This window comes from Anomalospiza imberbis, chromosome 9 (genome assembly GCF_031753505.1).
Source record: "Anomalospiza imberbis isolate Cuckoo-Finch-1a 21T00152 chromosome 9, ASM3175350v1, whole genome shotgun sequence".
Lineage (NCBI taxonomy): Eukaryota > Metazoa > Chordata > Aves > Passeriformes > Viduidae > Anomalospiza > Anomalospiza imberbis.
The window spans coordinates 17,104,603-17,116,289 of record NC_089689.1 but is presented as its reverse complement, the minus strand read 5'-3'; the positions used below and the strand labels follow the sequence as shown (position 1 = coordinate 17,116,289).

At 44.0% G+C, this 11,687-nt stretch overlaps 1 long non-coding RNA gene across 1 annotated transcript; it reads right to left on the bottom strand.

Annotated features, from left to right (window-relative positions):
* Positions 1 to 4,910: 4,910 nt before the first annotated feature.
* LOC137479449 (uncharacterized) lies at positions 4,911 to 11,687 on the bottom strand. Its single transcript, XR_011002262.1, has 2 exons — positions 5,495 to 11,687; positions 4,911 to 5,403 (listed from the first exon to the last, which is right to left on the bottom strand). It is a non-coding gene; the product is annotated as an uncharacterized lncRNA (long non-coding RNA).

The window sequence follows — 11,687 nt, the reverse complement described above, 5'->3', positions numbered from 1 at the left end:
GGTGAGAGGGCGCCCGCGCCGCGCATGCGCCACCGCCCCGCCCCGCCCGCCTCGCGCGGGGTCGCCCCGGGGGAACCGGGCTGCGTGAGGGGCGGGCCGTGCCCGTGCCCGCCGGAGCGGCCCGGGACCGCCGTTCCCCCGGAGCCGAGCCGGGGCCCGGGCCGTGCCCGCCGGAGCGGCCCGGGACCGCGGTTCCCCCGGAGCCGAGCCGGGGCCCGGGCCGTGCCCGCCGCAGCGGCCCGGGACCGCCGTTCCCCCGGAGCCGAGCCGGGGCCCGGGCCGTGCCCGCCGGAGCGGCCCGGGACCGCCGTTGCCCCGGAGCCGAGCCGGGGCCCGGGCCGTGCCCGCCGGAGCGGCCCGGGAATGCCGTACCACCGGCCCCGGGCGCTGTGCGGGCACAGACTCCCCATCGGTGCCCCTTTCCCCACGGCGGCTCCCCGTGTCATCATCTCTTTCGGCCGCCATGTGCGTAGCGTTTCTTGAGAAAGACCAAAGGAATCGCAGCATATTTTAATCACTTACTTTCACTTGATGTCGGCTCCCCCTGTCCCCAAAGAAACAAATCTGTGGGCTGAAAAGCCATTTCTGCCCCTGGGCTCCGGCTGTGCGTGCGGCAGCTCGCACTTCCCGGCAGGCTCTCGGCAGCTGCTGCGGGCCTGGCTCTTAGCAGCTGGTGCTATCCCAGCCCAAATGCCATGCCGGGAGAAGACAAACAGCATTAGGACAGGGCAGCTGAGGCTGCTCGAGTGGGCAAAATCCAGTTTTGATGTACGTGCTGCTCAACTACATCCTGCGCTGGTTCCATTAGCAAATGCACAGTCCGTCAAAACCGATCTTAGGAGGTGATACAGCATTGATTTTTTACCAAGATAAAGTACTGAGATGGATTCGTTGGTTTATTTGTACCTGAGTCTACATCTCCTACATTTAATTTCATTATAAATAGCTTCAGGACTATATTTTGCAGCTTTTTATGTGGCATAGCTTACAAACAATCTGCAGTATATGTGCCTTGTGGTGGGTGAGAGCAGAGGACCCACGGCCATCTCCTACCCGTTGGCTGTTGGCTGTAGCTTGGCCGTCACCTCGCTGTGGAAGGCAGCCAGGAGGAGACAGGCATTCCATGCATTCTGCATGCCCAGCACAGCACTCAAATCCTGGACCAAAGGAAGTGCTTGTTTGGTTCTAGAGACAGCAACGTGCCACATATTCAGAGATTTCTTCTCTTACCAAAATTTGAGGAAGGTGTAACAGTTTCTTCACCTGAAACTAAATCTTCCTGAAGAATAAAATTAGATTAATTTTTTGAATCTTTATATGTGAAACACCAACAGTAGTAACCCAGTAATACCTGTATTTCTACAAAGTAAAAACAACTCATTACAGAGTAGTTGATTTTTCTTCATCTAAAATAAATCTCAAAATAGTTATATGTCACAGTGCAATGACTTGAAATGCTATTTTGCCATCCTGTCTTTTGAAACCGTTTGCATTCCTTTAAATACACATATTGTGAAATATCTGTGTATGGGTTTCAGAGCAAGATGTAAAACCATTCCAGAATGCCTTTGGTTGAGAAAAATCCCAGAAGTGATGGTGGTGGTGGGATGATCCCAATACTCACTGCTGTGCAGATGAGAAACTGTGAGTCCCAATGGATGTGCCCCCACAGCCTCAGATCCTGCTCATTCTGGCAGCTGCATTGCAGCACTCATGGGCTGGGTCTGGAACAGTATCTCAGGCAAATTAGTGTGCAAGAAATTCATCAACCCAAAACTGTCAATGCTTTTCTGACAGCACACTTGCTGTGTACAATCCATGTCTATCTCCAGCATGCATCTGTCTCCAGCAAATTCATCCACAATTACATTTTCTTCATTACCCAAGGGCCCAGGTAAAGCCCAGCACTACTTCCCCTGAATTGATCTTACCTGGTTAGGTGCTTTTCTTTCCCAACAAAAATGTTTGATTTCTAGCTGGAATCAGTATGTAAAGCTAAGCCTTTTACTATACCTCCCAGAACTGATCTGTAAGGTTACAGTTGAAGAAGACAAGTATAAACAAATTTGATGTTGTTGTTGTACGTATCATAATTAGTTGCCAAAACAGGTTGCCCAGAAAAGCTGTGAGAATTCTATCCTGGAGACACTGGAAACTTGTCTGGCCCTGGCCAAAGTCACCTGCATGGCTCCTGCTCTGGGTTGGGGCTGACCAGACAACCTCCAGAGGTTCCATCCAATCTAAATGACTCTCCTAACCACAAAGCTTTCCTCTACTGGAGCTGCCATGCTCTCTAGCTGAGACATAGCTTGGATAGAAGGGATGAAGTCCAGCCAAGCAGAACATCAGCGACAAAAACCCCATTGGAATTGTGCATGGGCACCACAGCGTGACTGCCCTGACCTTACTGACGCCATCAGGAGGTGTGATGCGCCACCAGCACATGCATGCCTGAAGCGAACGGCATGCATCTGAAGTCTGGGAGAGGAAACCTGCCCCACTGAAAAACACCAAGAAATTCCGAACAGCTAGCAGCTGAATTCTGGGCTTTTTCTGCAAGAAACATTTGTTGCAACCATTTCAAACTGAGCAAACCAGTTTACATCTACCTTGACTCTTATCTTCAGACTTTCAGACTTCCCACCTGTTCTAATGGGAAATCAGATTCCTTCTGTTCATGTGTACATTTGATTGTCTGAATTCTTTTACTACAGAATAGTAACCTGCTGCACTTGCTGCACTTAAAGTAACTATATAACATTTAGCAAGTTTGTCTGCTTTAGGAGGCATTTTTGAAAATGTTTGTTATTTGGATATTTCAGCAATTAAAACAGTATTAGTAGAAAGTAAGTACTGGCCAGAGTAAGGACCAAATCCTGCAAAGAACTGGAGTACTGGCATTTGATGTGCTGTACTTACTGCCTTCTTCCATGAATATTAGCTGTGGAAACAAAAGAAAATTCAACACCATTGTGTTTTCCATGTTGCTTCACACAGTATTTCCTTCATGTTCTGTATGGTTTTAAATGTTAGTTTAAGCACTTAGATTATTCTTCTATGCAATAGGCACACAGGAAATAGCTTGGTGAAAAGCTGCCAATAGTTGAGTCTATAAACACAGTTTGATCTGTATCTCAGAAAATTGTTTCCATTCCAAACTGTGGTTACAAAGCACTTTTTCTTGTTGGCAGCTGGGTTTTTTTAAAATCCCTATGCATCCTGTATTTGCCCAACAGTGTTGGCATTGATCGTACAAAAAAAAACCAAACCTGGAGATAAAGTAACATTAAGGATCTGGCTGGAACTAACTTGAGCCAGTGGAGTAAGAGTCAAAGCTGAGCTTTTGTTTTCAGCTCAGCCTGTTTTGTTCAGGAGCTGCAAAGCACACAGTGCTGAATGTGAGTCCTTTTACTTGGCCTTCTACGAAAAGTAAAAGCTACTTTAAGAGAATGGGACTAGAGCTTGGATAGACTTGAAGAGGCTTCTTGTCAGGAGACAGGCAAATATTTAGGACCAGTTAAACGGTGTAACTTTTAGCAAAGAGAAAACAGTATTCTTCTGATGGTACAAAGAGAAATGTTTTAAAAGTTTTTTTCATTAATAGATTGAGATTTCGCAAAATACTTATTTTTTTCCAAGCTGATAATGTAACAACTGTAAATAACAGGCAAAAAGTCCAACTTAAGTTGGAAAGAAAATGCATTTATCAGAAAGATATCCCTGTTGAAGATGCTGGTGCATAGGTAGCAATGTTTGGGCACTGATATAGTTGAATAATGAAATTATGCAGCTAAATATTTCCTCATGGAAGACTGAAAAATAACCTTTTCCAGCTTTGCTGACAGCATCAGATATAAGCTCTGCCTCAGCAGATAGGTTGAAGAAGTTGTGCTGTCCTAAGTACACAGGCTTTCATTTCTGTACACACCTGGGGACTGGTTTTGAACTGCTCTGGTCTGACTTCAGAAAATTCCATCCCTCACAGCTTATAATATCTCCTCAGATGTATCTGAAATAATAGTTTCTTATTAATTTTGGATGTACCTGTGGAAAGATGTACTTTATTTTCCTTCAGTGGGATTCATTTGTGTGAGTGAAGCTAAAAGTGTCTGGAAACATGAATGAGTCTCCTTTTCATTAAAGCTTAACAAATCAGTATCTTTCTTCTCTCAAGACCTGTTGCAGACAGAGGGATAAAGTGACAACTATATGACTAAAGTGGAGCTGATGACAGCTGGGAACTGGAAGCATTTGAATGCCCCAATAAAATCTATGAGCACTCTTTTTGTTGAAAGCGTCTGCCTTCCTGACATCAAAATGGACTGAAACAAGAGTCCCATGAAACTCTATCAGGCAGCTAATAGCTGTGTGTCTTATCTCCAGCCTGCCAAATGACTGATCTCTCTCAGATGTAGACACCACTACAGTCATCCAGACCTTTGTTACCCCCTACCCTATTTTGAACTGGGCAGCCAAGGCACCCCAGAGTCCCAGAATACAGCTGCTTATCTTAGGAAGACAAACCAATGGGAGAAAAAAACATTTATATTCTAAACTTGAGGAGGTCGATAGACAACAGGCTGGACAAAGCTGAAGGTGTTCATTGCCAAAATGGGTCCACCATCTGGTCACTGGAAATATTTGCAGTTGGAGTTGCCTTTTTGAAAAGCAGATTAGAGAGATTCCCAAGAGCACTGAAGTGTTTGGCTCAAACCACTGCCTCCTTCTAGAGAGCATCTTTGCCAGACACCTTCCTCAACCAAAACGGCTTTGAGGCACTGCTGTCAAGATCTTACACCTGGTGTGCTTACACCTGCATTGCTGTTGCTTGGCCATGTCCAACAGAACGTGGGTGCCTTGTCACCAGGAGGTAACACACCTCTGAGAAGCCACTGCCACCACCAGTCCTTCTCTGACTCCAGTGGCATGGGCCACCTGGGCTCTGGCAATGTGACCTGCAGCATCAGGATGGTTACCCTGCCTTTATATGAAGTGCTGAGCCCATTGCTTCCAGGGGCATGGTCTACCTGTCCTATTAAACTGTAATTACAATTAAACAGGAAAGGATTTGAAGAGCCATATAAGGTAAACCTAGAGTCAGATGAGCAATGTGATGAAAATTCTTCTGTTCATAGTTATCAGCTAACTTAAGCAGCTGGAATGTTTACAAGTCTGCCTTCTGTGCTTTGCTTAAGCAGAAATAAGACAGTAGTTTATGCTCTTTTTAGCATCTTACATGTATTTTTTAAAGTTAGTATTTGACTTTTTAGAAAATGCAAGTTAACATCTCTTATGACTTTTTCAAAATACGTCATTGAACTTCAGGGCTGTCATTACCACCTCTGCCTGCAGTCTTACAACATGCCAGTGCTATGGTAGGATGTCAGTCTCACTGAAGATATGCTAAAAATACCAAAGTATTTTGGGTATAAAGAAGCCAAAGCATGACCCATACAGTAAAAATAGCCTGTATCACAAGAATCACCACAATTACCTTCTCCTAACATGGAGACAAAAACCAGCAGATTGGTGGCACTCAACCTTGCTTGAAGTGAAAGCAAATGCCAGAAAATAGTGTAATATATTTGGTCAAAAGAAAAACAGCTTCAAACTTTTGCTCAAAATGTCAGGAGGTTCTCTGAGGAGGAAATGTAATCAGTAAATATGCATTTCTCTGTCTATTTTGTTCTATCTGTCTTTAGGCCAGGACCATATTCATGGTCCTGCCATTTCTGCCCCATGAGGACAGAGAAGAAGCAGAGCTCTCATCCATGTCCCCCTGTGGTCCATCATTCTACTTGGCCTTGTGCCTTCATGAAGTCTCCACCACTATTCAGGCTCTCTCAGAATTTGGTTGTTAATGCAAATTTAGATTAAATGTAACATTTGTCACTCTCATCCCCCACCTACAAGGAACTACAAGGTTTTCAAGCTGTGTCCTTTAGCAGCCCCTGTTAATATTGAACATGAGCTTGTAACACCTGCAGATCCTTAAGCACAGCTGGCTCTGCCAGGGCACCCAACACAGCCCAGGAGATGTTGCAAGGTACATCTGTCGTAAATCACATTATGCACAGGGCCTTAAAACATGCAGCATATGCAAAATTGTTTTATTAAAAAGCCTGCAAAATGTACAAATTGAATGACTTCCAGTTATCTACTATCAGCCAACAAAATGCCGGACTGGGGGAGCACAGTTAATGAGTCTCCTCTTAGGAACTTTCAGAAAGTAGATTCCCCTTTCTTCCACTTCTACCTTTAGAAATAGCGATTTTTCAAATCATCAACTTCCAAACTCTGAGCTTCACATAGTATAAGAGACAAAGTTTCACAAAGTATAAGAGACTTCTGAATGTGGCATCAGGAAAAGCAATATATATAAAAAAAAAAGGAAACATCCTTAAATTGTAAGACTGATCCTTTTAAGAATTGTATATGGTGTGCTGTGCTCAAAGTACTTAAGATAATCACAAGGATGCCTTAAAGATGTGTTTTCATAATCTTAAATTTTAAGTAACAGATTGGCAAAATCTGGCAATGACTTTCGCAAGCTGAAAGGATCTAGACTATTTTTCTCTTTTATATAAGCTAAATAATTTTATTACTCAACAAATTTTACAAGTGTGCATAAAGATAATTTTGTTATAGTTATCCTGTATGGTACAAAGCCAAAATAAATGGGGGGGGCGGGGAAGCCAGAGAAACACAGCATATCACCTCAGGCTGCTGAGAGATCTGTGGTATTTCATACGTGAAATATTCTCTTCATTCTCTCTATTGTGTGTTTGTCAAATGGAGCAATCAGAGACATTAATGGTGAGGAACCATGGAGGGTTTGTTTTGTTTTTTTTTTTTTTTTTTTTTGCATGTCCTGGAGTGCACCTATCAAGTAAAACTGTGTTTCATCAGAGAAAAAGGTTTTCCTGCTTTGGACGGCCAGTATAGGATACATGTTTTGACCTGATGAGCTTTTTTGACTTGTAAAGAGCTGTGCAGCAAGGAGATTAATACTTGAGCCAGCTGGCTGCAGTGGGGAAAGTCCCTTATTTGCAAACTTGCCAGAGTTGCTGCCTACTGTCTGCTGACAGCTTGCTCCCAGCACTCACTCACTGCTGTGATAACAAGGAATGGTAAAAGCACAGCAGCACATGGGAAGCTGCTATGGTCAAGCTTCTCTTAATTATTGATGTCCATCATAACATTCAGTCACTCCTGGATGACAAAAAAGAATCCATGAAAATGGAGGTGAAAAATAGATTTAGAATCTTATTTATGCTCCCTTAATCACACATGTCTTATATTTGCTCATATTCGGATCCATCTGGGTTCAAATATCTCAAGTTATATGGTCCTATTATCATCCCAACGACCTCACCTCGTCCTGTGGTCGTGTAGTTAGGAAGCATTTCCAAGTATTTAACCCAAATGTTAGTCAGCTGTTCTGTCTCATCATGTCTCATGATGTACTGGTGTAATTACCTGCTGGTCCTTTGTGGCTGCTCATGGCACATGGTCCTGGGTGGCACCTTTCCCTGCCCAGCCTAGCAAACCACACTGCTGGGGGCAGAGGGGACACCAGGCACTGGCACAGGGACCACTAGCCAGCCCTGCATGGGTTCCTCTAAGCTTCCAGGAATATTACCTGGACAATAATATATATATTCAAATGCAATTCACTCTTTTAAATAATTGAAAATCAGTTTACTTTTCACTTTGAAATATTGTCTTCATGGGAGTGGAAAGTCAATGTGTCTCAGCTGATTTTTGGAAAAGGCTACAAAGTCTTCTGCCCTTTCTCTAGTGGGCACTCACAGTAAGGACACTCTTCAGGTGAGACCTCTTAGAGAAGTGTGAGCTATTGAAAATATTCAAAATATTTACATTCTTTAGTGGATAGAAGCACTACTTTATCCTAATCTCTTCTCTAATTACTTGAGTTTCCAGCTATGCCACAGCATAATCTGTGTAACATTCACAACAGAGACCCACAGCATTTTAATACAACTAATTTCACATGGATATCACAATACTGGGGATTTTGAAAGACCATGTTTATCTAATAGATTACATCAACTTTTCAATGTATATTTCTCCTTATTTAACTCCTCAACTTTGCTTCTTAGAGCTAAAATTTGTTTCCTAAATGCCATATTCTTCTCCAGAACAACAAGACTCACTCTATAAAAAACAATAAATTGAAGTTTACATTGAGCTCTGAGATCTAAAATGACAGATTTTAAAATCTATTTTTGGACGGGTTTAACTTTGTATGTTTCCAAACACCAGTTTCTGCTCTGAAACATCACATGCAAGGTCACTTTCAGTGTTCTTCCACTTTGTCTAGCAAATTCCTCTGTTGTCTATTTATGAAAGAAACACATTTAAACCGGATATACTGAGTGTAAAACCAGAATTTGCATGGGAGGGACAAGGGCAGAGGAAAGTCTGAAACTAAAATTTACTCCAAGTAGCTTATTCAAACTGTGTTTCCAAGGTGACAAAAACCCCTTTATTGTAAAGTTGCTCATTTATGTTGCACAGTTGCCAAGATTTTGATCTAATTTTTAGTGCTGAAGAACTAAAATTATCCCACTTCTTCCCAAAATAAAACCCAACCAAACACAACAAAACAGATTTTAACTGTGTAGTGGCTTCTGTCTTCACGACCAGCAACAAAAGAAAATCAGGTCTAATTGTAAAGCTGCAAATTTTAGCATCCCTTTGGAAGATGTATCCCCAAATTGCACATTCTAATCATGCATCCAGTTCATCAGCTGTCACAGGCTAAATTATGCATGGAGATCCCATTAGCAGTTGACCTTTCTGAGCTGGCACCTTGCACATGCATGTGACGGGCAGGACCCCACCTGGGCAGCTACTGGTGCAGCAAAGCAGGCTAAGAAAGGAAAACCCTGAGGAAACATACCCTGAACGTGCTTCTTCAGATCTTCATACATGTATTTTGGGAAAAAAAAAAAACAACCCTAAGCAAACACCAGAGACTACCTCCTGCACAGCTCTGTGAACAATCCCAAAACTGACAGATCAGTTCAGCAACACTACTGAGGCAGTGAAGTGGATCTTTTGTTAACTACTGTATCAAGTCTCAGAGCTTTAACACCTCAATATCATCAACACCTTGTCTCAGGATTCAAAGCTCTCTTTTGCACAGCACGTTGTCCTTCTTTATGGACAAAAAACTGCAATGTTCCTTTTTCTTCCCCAGTCCTGCCCCTTCCTCCTATCAACATCTTTCTCTCATAGAAAACACTCCAAAATTTGACTTCAGAGTCATCTTCCCCATCTACTTTGCCTGCTTCTGAAACACAAGAAGTCAATTAATGCTCTAATCTAGCATATTTTTCCTTTCCAAAGAATACAGGGGCTCAGTGAAGACCCTTAGATATTTACCTGCTTTACCTGAAAAACCCCAGAGAATGATGCCCCCCTAGTTTTACCTCCTGTCTTTCCCTCTCTTACTCTGTCATAGCTGAGGTTTGGGACACTGGGACAAGTGCCATGACACAGCTCCATAGAAGATTCATTTCCTGAAGTGGACCTTCACCATCTCTAGACCTCACATCCACTGCAGTTCTCTCACTTCTGTTCCTTGGGCCATTGGAGGGGCTTTGCCTTTAACGCTCCCAGGGCCCTGAGCTTTGCCCCTCACAGGAGCTGAGTCCTTTTTAGGTAAGAAAATGGGTTTATCAGTCTTTTGTCTGTCAGTTACTTAAAGCAATCTTAGCAGTCAGCAACCTCTGAAAGCAGGCAGGTTTACTGATCTTTCCAATGGAAACCTATTCCTTCAGGATTCAATGTACACAAGGAGGCCATGCAGGGCTGGTTCCGCTGACTGCCCCCACCTCCTCTGCCCACCCAGTGAAAACCAGCTTGTGACTCATAAAGGCATCCTGGTCTCCAGTACTGTTTCTGGTTCCACTCACCATTTGAGAAGGACAGCAGCTGTTAGGAAGGACTGCTTCCCGAGGAGGCATTTCCTCTGCTGCTGACAGGCATGAGCTCCGTTACTTCTCATGCTCAGGCTGCTGTTGCCTTAGAGACCAGAAAAAACTGAAGAGGATTCTGAACTTCCCAGGCATCAGGGTTTCCTACAGAACTGATTGATGTTTACCTTTCACCTCTAAGTAGTCCTCATGTCGTAACCACAGGAGATTACTGCAAGGTGAGACAGCCAATACCAGAGTGAGCCTGCATTGCCTGTGCAGAGGCAAGAGGGGCAGGAACTGCAGGGGTGATGCTGGAGTGCTGCTCGTGTGCTGCGGGAAGCAAGATGGACACACAGGGAGCAGGACACCAGGGCCCAGCTGCTCCATGGGCCTGTCTGTCCTCCCAGGTGACATGTAGGACAGCAGCTTCCTCTGCTTCGCTAGTTTGGGGCACTTCCCAGAAGCCTGAAGTCAACCTACTTATTCACTGGGCCAAGTCTTGCCAGAATTTAGTGTGCAATGTTTAGGAATCCCAGTATGACATGCTCCTAAAATATCAAAGAAAAAGTGAATTATCTATTTTAATATGTCTGATTCAGCAAACACCGTGGAGCCAAGGGTCTACCCTCAAAGCACACTGCATATGGTGTTTCTCTCCAGCATATGCATCTCCCCTGCTTGTCCTTAGGAGATTACAGGGAGGGAAGTTCCCAAGGCTTTTAGCCCAGTCGGCAGGGGCAAACCCTACCTTATTAATGCACTATGACACTGCAAATCTGTGCATCTCAGCCCCTGCTGCACTGGCTTGTGCTCTCTCTGGCAGGTTTGTATACAAAATGTATATTTTTAAAGTACATTCACAAGTGTTAACCTGAAGCAGAATTTTTCTTGCCTGTCAGCAAAGAACATCTGGAAATGATCAATCTCTCTTTCCACCTTGCCCAAATATCTTCAGGGAGAAATTAATCTTTTAAGACATCTATATTAAAATGAAAAAAATGCATTTGTAAGCTTGCAAATTTCAGTTAAGTTTTCCTGAGAAGAAAGCATAGAAGTGTAAAGGAATCCATTCTTTCTAGGAGTAAAAAAAGCACAAATCCCTTCCCTTACTCTGCTGCAAGGTGCACAACACGGCATCAGCCCCCATCAAGAAACAGAGGCTCACTGCTATTGGCACTGTAAGTTCACATGTACAATTAGCTCATAGTTAGCAGACTTTCCATTGCGTGTGGTGGGATTTTAACACAGCTGACTTTCATCCACACGTGTAGATTCTTGCAGGAATGAATGAGCATCTCTAAGGAGAAACGTTACCATTCGAGGAACCCACAACAATGATCAGTGCTGCAATTTACTCTCCTCCACCACCCTTTGTAACGTAAGAACCAGTGAATCAATTAATATGAAAGAGACAATCTAAGGTGAGGACAGAGCTGACTTTAGAGGGCGGTATTGGCGTGCTACCAAGAGCAGAAGCGTTGAAGAGCTGTTTTCCCCAGCAGGGTGTATTCTGGGGGCAGAGGCGTGTTCTGGAGGGGCTGGGGTGCTGAGCGAGCAGGGCCCTCGCACGGGCAGGGTGTGCCTGCCCAAGTATTTCGGTTTGGAGCAGGAGGCAGCTTTTGAAGTGACTCTCCCTATCAGCCTGGCAGACTCCACTTGGGTTTCCAGAGTGCACCAGCTGGATTCCTTTCAGATGAAACTCGGATCAGAGGATGCTCCCGTGGGAGCAAAGCCCCGTGG